Source organism: Colobus angolensis, unplaced genomic scaffold (genome assembly GCF_000951035.1).
Source record: "Colobus angolensis palliatus isolate OR3802 unplaced genomic scaffold, Cang.pa_1.0 Scaffold448, whole genome shotgun sequence".
Lineage (NCBI taxonomy): Eukaryota > Metazoa > Chordata > Mammalia > Primates > Cercopithecidae > Colobus > Colobus angolensis.
The window spans coordinates 442,832-449,040 of NW_012117910.1; the positions used below are offsets into that span (position 1 = coordinate 442,832).

Here is a 6,209-nt window from a genome sequence, read left to right on the forward strand (position 1 = left end):
GAGAGGGGGTCAAGCTTGGCCCTCACACCTGAGAATTCCACTTCCTTGTATGGGCCTCACTTTCCCCACCGGGCCCCAGGGCAGGTCTGAGGGTCTGAGATCTGTTGGTCTGAGGTTACTAGGGAAATCCAGCCACTTGGGAGTCTAAGATATTTAGCATTGTGGCCAGGCCCGGTTTCCCAAGGGACTCATTTCCCAGCACCCTCTCCACTGTCCCCGCCCCATTCCTGGGGGGGAGGAAATAAAAATGTATGTTTCTTTTGTTAATACGTCCTGAAACGTCAGTGGGTACGGAAACCACAAACTGATCAGCTGACAAAAGGGGGAAAAGGTAAGGCAAGCGGAAACCTTTGGGGACCAGTTCCCTCCAAGCCCAGGTCTCTTCTCCCCAGCACAGCTCGGCCCACAGCCTGGAGATACCAACAGGGACCCTCACCTAACACTTAGCGGGATATGGCCTTGACCCCTTCCCCCACAGGCGGGTGGCTCAGTCCTGTGAAGGACCAAGGCAAGGGAGAAAAAAGCCCTGCTGCCTGATCCCATGCCACCACTCACAGACCCTCGGTTGATTGTCAGCACTGAACAGGTTAAGAAAAAAAAGAGATGAAAACACAGAAAAACCCAAAAACCCAGACGGGGAGATGATGTGGGGAGAGAGCATGCTGGGAGACTTAGTAGCCAGCCTCCTCCTGGTAGTAAGGGGGATATTCAGGGACCTCCCCCGGGCCCAGACAGTCGCCAGCGCCTGAGGGAGCCCCATCCGCCACTGTGCCTTGTGGGCAGTACTTGGGGTCGTATATCTGCTGGCCCAGGCCAAGAGCTGGCCACTCTGGTTGGCGCCCTGTGTGTAACCCTTCTGCAGGGACATGGAGGAGTTCTCACACTTGTCATTTCCCAGCTTGGGGTCATAGATGTGCCGCCGTGTCCCGGGAGCCATCATGCACACCTGGCTGACACACTTGTTTGTACCCATCTGGACACTGATGATCGAGTGGTCCATAGGGGGCAGGATTTAGTTCTTGGGGTCACAGAAATGCCTCCTCGTGCTATATGCAGTCATCCCTGACTGGCTGGCGCATTTGTTGGTGCCCATCTGCAGCCCGAGGATGCACCGGCCAGCCTTCACGGGGGGCTGTTGAAGTTCCACTCCTGCTTCTCCAGTACTTGATGCCAGTGTCCACCCCGCTCTGCAGCTCCTTAGTCTTGGCCTTCCCTGCCATGGCAAGAAGAGACACCTGCAGCTGCAACCTCTAACAGGTCGTTGGCCTCGAACAGGTCCACAGGGTTCATGCCGTAGCTGACCATGGTCTTGATGAAGCTGGAGAGGTTTTCTAGCTGGTGCCAGTTCTGCATGGAGTGGTTGAGCTTGGGGACTGAGCCCGGCTGTAGCTTGTTCATGAGTGTGCATAAGATCATCCCGTCCGTCCTTCCGGCCTTCTGGAAGTCGGGGCTGATGGAAAGGCCGGTGAGTCCCTCAACTCAGCTGCGGAGCTCTGCCTCCTTCTGGGGGTCATATTTGGACAGAAGCCAGTTCTTGACCTCAGCCAACAGCCCGTATGAGGAGGGGCCCTTGCTGAACTGCGTGGAGCTCCTGGCTGGCAGACGCGGTGGTGGGATGGGACTGGACAGGATGGGACAGTACCCGTGAATTTTTCATTCTTATCTACCCACTTTTATTGGGTTGCTTTTTCTCACTGGTTTATAAAAACCATTATATATTGGAGCTTTGAACTTTTTATTAAATGCAATGTAATCATAGGCTGTCACTTGTTTAAACTGAATTTTTTAGTGGCATCTTTGTCAGTTACTAAGCTACTGTCTCTCAGCTTCCAACCCACCTTTCTATATTCAGCTCTGGGATGCTGGAACTGAAACTGCAAAACTACAGTCCTCCTTAGCCAGCTGGCCTTCTGATAGGTCCCGCCAACAAGGGGAGCTAGAGAGAGACTCGAAGCCAGGAGGAGGGTAGAAGGAGTTGCTCTTTCCTGTTTTGCTTGATGCTTCAGTCAGTGTTGTTCCAGCATTGGCTTCTTACCATGAAGGTAGCGCTTGGTTCCAGTTTCCAGCCTCTTGCAGCAGTCCCAGAATGATCCTCATTCCAACCCTTGGTGGTAACAGCCAGGTTATATCTGTGGTAGGCAGAATAATGGCTCTCCAAAGACGTCCACATTCTCATTCCTGGAACCTGTTGAATATGTTATCTTAAATTGCAAAAGGGACCTTGCAGATGGGATTAAGATGAGGACTTTGAGATGGAAGATTATCCTAGGTAATCTGGGTAGGACCAGTGTCATCACAAGCGTCCTAACAAATGTAAGAGGAGGGCAGAAGGGTCAGTGTCAGAGTGATGTGATGTGTGCAATCAGCCATTACATAGTGTGTGTAAAGAGGAAAAGAGGAACAATAAGCCAAAGAATGTGGGCAGCCTCTAGAAGCTGGAAAAGGCAAGAAAATGGATTCTCTCCAAGGGCCTCCAGAAAGGCACACAGTCCTGCTGGCACCTTGATTTTGCTCAGTGAGTTCAGCCAAGAATGGCTGTTGAGGTGCTGGGGAGCAGTGACCCCAGGGGCCCTGAGTTCTAGTATGATTCTGCCATTAACTAGCTGGCTTTGGAGACAGCATGGTCCCATCCTGAGCCTCAGTTTCCTTACTCACTGTGTGCTGGGCACCATTATCTCACAAAACAAAGTGGGTGTTGATATTTCTCATCCCCGATGGCTTTAAAGAGGGAAATGAAATAATTAGATTTGTACTTCAGAAACATCACTTGGGCTGCAGTATTAAAAAATGGTTGGCTCTTTCAAGGCTTGGTTCACATTTTCCCTCTTCCACAAGTCCCCTCCCCACCTTGCGTAACCTCTTAGTTGGAGTCCTTGTCTACCTGGCGCTCCCCATAAAACAGAGAACTACATATACTGTAAACACCTTGAAATTGGACATCACATGTTTCATCCACATGTGCTCCACCAGGCTAGGTCTATGCCAGGACTGATAAATGTGTGCAGAGTTATCCTCTGCACTGAAAAACCATTTTCGTGGGACAGAGGAATAAATAATTGAGCCACTCAATACTTGTTGGGGACTCAAGCCTTCTTTTGATAAGGGAGTTTATCTGCAAGCCTCAAGGGGTGTACAATTAAGCACTGAAGGATGTATTTCCCCTAGCTCTGAAAGGTTCTGATCTGCCTTGAGTACTGATGTTGAAAAGGACTGTCTGGGAAACAGGCCCTGAGGCCAGCTTGGTTTATTGTCACTAGGCTTTAATCATATCCTACAAGTTGGAACCTGAGAGGATTCTTTTCACCTTGCACGATACGATGTGAGCTTTGCCGAGCTGCACTATTCATAAATGGGAAAGAGCAATAGTGACCTGCATTTTCTTTTGAGACTTTTGCCCATTAAATATATTCTTCCTTAGATCCAAGCAATTCAGTATTATGGAAATAAAAAGCTTTTGTTGAATACCTGTTCTATAGTTTGAAGAGCAGTTCTCCTGTTTTCATAATTTAGAATAACTTGAAGAAAAAAACCAAAATACCTATTATTATCTATGAAAAGACTGGAAAATTTTTGTGATTTCTATAGAGTCCATAACCAAGAACAGTAGACCTAAGATATCCAGAGATTTCCCAAATAATTTTTTTTTTTGAGACAGGGTCTCACTTTGTCACCTAGGCTTGAGTGCAGTGGCATGAACATGGCTCACCACAGCCTTGACCCCTTGGGCTCAAGTGATCCTCCTGCCTCAGCTTCCCAAGTGGCTGGGACCACAGCTACAGGTGCACACCACCACACCTGGCTAATTAAAAAATTTTTTTTGGTAGAGATGGGGGGTCGCCATGTTGCCCAGGCTGGTCTTGAACTCGTGGGTTCAAGCAGTCCTCCTGCCTTGGCCTCCCAAAGTGCTGGGATTACAGACCTGAGCCACCATGCCTGGTCCCAAATAAATTTAAAAAGAATTTCACTGGGGATTAGTTAAAATATTCTGGGATTAATTTTTATTAATTTATTATTATTATTCTACCACACTGCCTCTGGTGGTATGGTGGGGACAGAGTTTGAAAAGAAACAGTCAGGCGCAGTGGCTCACGCCTATAATCCCAGCAGTTTGGGAGGCCGAGGCAGGCGGATCACGAGGTCAGGAGATTGAGACCATCCTGGCTAACATGGTAAAACCCCGTCTCTACTAAAAATACAAAAAATTAGCTGGGCATGGTGGTGGGCACCTGTAGTCCCAGCTACTGGGGAAGCTGAGGCAGGAGAATCGCTTGAACCTGGAAGGCGGAGGTTGCAGTGAGCTGAGATTGCGCCACTGCACTACAGCTTGGGCGACAGAGCAAGACCCTGTCTCAAAAAAAAAAAAAAAAAATTGGATGCAAGATACGTATGTGAATACATTTGTCAACACAAAGACTAATTCCAGCAGCAAATTAGGGTGATATTGTATGTAAGCAAGTAGAGAGTGATGGAGGTTACCTTGAAATGGAGCTCAGCCCCTGCCATGCTCACGTGTTCTGTAGCTTTCACTACTGGCCTCTTTATGGCCTCCATTGCAGAGGGCCAGGCTGAGAAGAAAAGATGTTCTGCTCTCTGAAGCTGTTGAACCTGGAAGACACAGAGGAGGCAGAGGTAGAACTGTGGAAAATGAGAAAGGTACTAGGAAGCATATAAAAAATAGTAGCTAACATAAACCCCATTCTATATGTGGGTATTTTATTTCTTTTCTAGAAAAATGCTAAAAAATTAGCCTGGGGGAGCAGATCAGAGCCGCAGTTCCCAATGTGTGGTGAGGAGGGACCCTATGGGCTCTGAGACTCATTCAGATGGTCATGAGGTCTAAATTATTTTAATAATAATAATAGGCCAGGTGCAGTAGCTCACTATTGTATCCCATCACTTTGGGAGGCCGAGGTAGGATCATTTGAGGTCAGGAGTTCGAGACCAGCCTGGCCAACATGATGACACCTCGTCTCTACTCAAAATACGAAAATTAGCCAGGCGTGGTGGCAGGCGCCTGTAGTCCCAGCTACTAGGGAGGCTCAGGCAGGAGAACAGCTTGAACCTGGGAGGCAGAGCTTATAGTGAACTGAGATGGCACCACTGCACTCCAGCCTGGGTGACAGAGCAAGACTCCATGTCAAAAAAAAAAAAAAAGGAAAATAATAATAATAACGGGTTATTTGTCTTTTCACTTATTTTCTCTTTCAAGTGTACAGTGGAGTTTCCAAACACTGAGTGACATGTGAGAGCTTAAAAAATTAAATGCAGAAGTTGGTTTAAAAATCCAGCCATCTTCTTTTAAGCCAGATATTAAAGAAATTTGCAAAGATGTAAAACAATGACACTCTTCTCATTATTTTTTTGTTTTTCATTAAAATGTTATGTTAATGTGTAATGAATTTATTATTGTTATTTCTAAATAAGTTAAATATTTTAAAGTTTCTCTATTTTGGGCTAGGTGTGGTGGCTCACACCTGTAATCCCAGCACGTTGGGAGGCCAAGGTGAGTGTATCACTTGAGGTCAGGAGTTCAAGACCAGCCTGGCCAACATGTGAAACCCTGTCTCTACTAAAAATACAAAAATCAGCCAGGTGTGGTGCCACACACCTGTAATCCCAGCTACTTGGGAGGCTGAGGCAGAAGAATTGCTTGAGCCCAGGAGGTAGAGATTGCAGTGAGCCGAGATTGCACCATTGCACTCCAGCCTGGGTGAAAGAGCAAGACTCTATCTCAAAAAAATAAAAATAAAGTTTGTCCATCTCAATTTATAATATGCTAATTTCTATTTTTTATTTTTTATTTTTTTAGAAACGGGGTCTTACCCTGTCACTCAGGCTAAAGTGCAGTGGTATGATCAGAGCTCAGTGCAGTCTCAAACCCCTGGGCTCAAATGATTCTCCTGCCTCAGCCTCCTGACTAGCTGGGAGTACAGGCACACACCATTGTGCCTGGCTAATTTTTACATTTTTTGTAAAGATGGGCTTTCACTATGTTGATACGCTAGTCTGGAATTCCCGGGCTCAAGTGATCCTCCTGCTTCGGCCTCCCAAAGTACTGGGATTAGAGGTGTGAGCCACTGTGCCTGGCTAATATGATAAAATTTGATAGCTGTTAAATAAACACAGGATCTTTAGGAGTCCATAGTAATTTTTTTAATTAAAAGTGTTTTAAAAGTGAGGTATAATTTACATAGAGTAAAATGCACAAA

At 46.7% G+C, this 6,209-nt stretch overlaps 1 pseudogene; it reads right to left on the reverse strand.

The window, feature by feature from the left end:
* Positions 1 to 671: 671 nt before the first annotated feature.
* LOC105523003 overlaps positions 672 to 6,209 on the reverse strand; it is a 33,206-nt pseudogene continuing 27,668 nt past the window's right edge.